At 30.3% G+C, this 3,102-nt stretch overlaps 1 long non-coding RNA gene across 1 annotated transcript; it reads right to left on the bottom strand.

Annotated features, from left to right (window-relative positions):
* Positions 1-311: 311 nt before the first annotated feature.
* Positions 312-1,631, bottom strand: LOC145791166 (uncharacterized). Its single transcript, XR_014330938.1, has 2 exons — positions 1,494-1,631; positions 312-796 (listed from the first exon to the last, which is right to left on the bottom strand). It is a non-coding gene; the product is annotated as an uncharacterized LOC145791166 (long non-coding RNA).
* Between the last annotated feature and the right edge of the window lie 1,471 nt (positions 1,632-3,102).

The raw sequence follows: 3,102 nt of genomic DNA, 5'->3' as shown, positions 1-3,102 counted from the left end.
ATTGGAACCAATCCAATCCGTTTAAATTGTGGAACTAATCCGAACTAATTCATTTAAACACGGATTGGATCGGTTTAGGATTACGGATTTACATAATTAAATAACGAAAAATATATATATATATATATATATATAACACTTTAATTTCATAAAAATATAAATATAACACCATATTAGTTTCACAATAGCAACATGTCTTTTCGTAATAGCGACAAACTGTTCTAAAATTTAAACAACCATAAGAAAATTAGTTTCACCATAAGTATTTAGACCATTATAAATTAACACTAAAAACTAGCCAACAAAAGTAATAAAAGAAGATACTATGCAAGTTTAGGTTTGAATTTAAGTATTATATGAAATGAGAGAAGATACTGTGCAGGAGGGTGTATAATAAAAATATAGACTATTTGTATACAGTTCGGATCAGTTCCAATCTGAAATCATGGAGTTCAATCCGGAACCAATCCGTGAACTACAGATTTTTAATTTTTCAATCTGGAATCGAACCACAGATTCAAAAAATCAATCTAAACCTACTAAATTAGACTGAACTAGATCAGATTACGAATTTTACAGATTTCTTAATCAGCCCTACCATTCTCTCATTTACTCTCTCTTTATCTCAAAGATTTTACTCGCTCTCTCTCTCTCCAGCTTTGGCAAAGTTTGATGCATCACAACCAGCCACTGAATGAGCAGCGACGGCGGTAGTAGCAGTGGTGGCCATGGCTGTGGTGGCGAGCTTGCGGACGAGTTGGAAGATCTGAGCGACACAGAGGGTCAGGGCTCAAACCTAGAAGCATAACAGAAGAGAAGTAATTCAGAACTGAAAATCAAGTTAAAGCTAACACAACATAAAGAATTAAGTCATTGTTGGTCCTCCATGGTTGGTCCATTTGGGAAGGAGAGAGAGGGGTTTGTTCATTTTTGGTTTGTTTGTTTGTTTTGTTTTAAACAAAAGAGAGGTTTGTTTTTCGCCCATTCTGTTTCTCACTTTCATTGCGCTGTTTACATGGTGAATTCTTATGCTTTGTGTTGGCTTTTTGATCAATTTTATACCTGATTGAGTTAAAACATAATTTTCTTTTAGTTTGGTCAAAATACAGAAAAAATGTGAATAAATCAGTGAAAATTATTCAAAACACAATAAAAATTGTAAGCAAATCAAAGAAATTTCAAAACACAGAGAAAATTAGAGAAATTGAGCAAACTAAAGAAATTTGGATCGAAATTTCTTTGGAAAAATGTTGAGGGACCCTAACTACGATAAAAATATTACATGATTTTATAAAATCTTAATATTAGTGACTTCAAATTTTTTTTTTCCTGTTTTATATTGTCGTAAAGTCTATTAAATTAGGAAATTACAATCACAAAACATAAGTCCAAACAAAATTCTGAATGGAACAACTGAAAATTCTGAATTTTCACTAATGCTGTGGCATTTGTTCTTAACAACCAAAAACCTACATTGAAGAACATATATTTACCTTAAGTGTTTAAGGAGAATAATGCATTGAAAGTACATTGATGTTGCTTTGTCTTTAATGTTGTAAAATTTGGTTGTCTCTTAAAATCTTGAACTTTATTCCAATGGCAAATCCTTGGAGAGCATTCAATGCCCAAGGGCACAACAAGATGGTTCCGTGGTGTATATAACAAGCTGAGCATATTCTTAAATATATGTTTCTCTAATATACTTTTAATGGTACCCCACGTCATGGGTGACATTTGATCATATATTTAAGTAGAAAATTTGGAATTCATAATATTTTTCGTACTTTTAATTGCATGAGATGATAAAAATCTTAAAACATAAATAATCTTAAAATTGCCCCATTAATAACTTTAATTGTACGATATGATAAAAATCTTAACATATAGAAATCATGAAACATGATTGTACGATTAAGAATATATTGGGAGATAAGGAATCAATAATACTACAAATTCATAAAAAATACCTAAAAAAATCTAATATCAAATTTGTAGCGATAATGCTACATATGCCTTATTTAAGGTTATTGATTGGAGGAGAGAGCATTACATAAAATGTGATAGTGCATGAATTTGGTTTGAACTATAAGAGGATGGAAAAGAAAATGAAGGAAAAAAAAGTAAAATAAAGAATACTTCCCTATTGGAAAACCCTATTTTCTCAATGCTATTTAAATTTCAGTTGACAAGAAATTAAAAACTACATGCATTATAGGGTAAATGAATTTAGAAAAGTATTCTTAATTTGAATATTGATATAAATTTAAATTTGATATAATGTAAGCCGCATTCAAAATGAATACAATGAACGCATTTTTATGTATTTTTCTCAATAAATAAGATTGCTAAAACAATAAAAACATGTATACCCACTCTAACAAATTAAAATTTTCCCTCTCAAGGAAGGACTATATTTTTAATTCCTGCAAATAAATGCTTAAAGAAGATGGAATATTTGTAATAATACATTGTTTTTAAATTTTTGTAAAGACGGAATAATAACTCTTAAAAGTAGGGAGCGCATTCAAAAATTCCGATCTTCACCCGATAATAAAAAAATATAAAATAACATTTGCACGGGTCGCACAATAACTAAAGGTGAGTACATTATGTGGGTTCGACTTTTGTGAAGTGTTATGCCCATGAATAATGTTTTAGAGCATTAAATTGGGAGCTCTAGAACATCACTAATGATGTGGCACAGTAACTCTCACCAAAGTGATGTGATGTTTTGACTTGCGTTTTTTTTTTTTTTTTTTTTTTTTAAACTCATTAGAGCTATTAGTGGTCCAAAAATTAGTGGGATGAATCACCACTCTTATGCCCATAGGTGTGTGTGTGTTTATTTTTAGATTCGATTTTGAGAAGAAATAAACAACTACAATACATATAATCTTGTAATGGAAAACAATTGATCACTAATGATGTGGCACAGTAGCCTCCACCAAAGTGATGTGATGTTTTGACTTGAGTTTTTTTTTTTTTAAACTCATTAGAGCTATTAGTGATCCAAAAATTAGTGGGATGAATCACCACTCTTATGCCCATAGGTGTGTGTGTGTTTATTTTTAGATTCGATTTTGAGAAGAAATAAACAATTAC

The sequence above is a fragment of the Camellia sinensis genome, chromosome 5, assembly GCF_055761805.1.
Source record: "Camellia sinensis isolate YWXY chromosome 5, ASM5576180v1, whole genome shotgun sequence".
NCBI lineage: Eukaryota > Viridiplantae > Streptophyta > Magnoliopsida > Ericales > Theaceae > Camellia > Camellia sinensis.
This window is presented reverse-complemented; position numbering and strand designations above follow the sequence as displayed.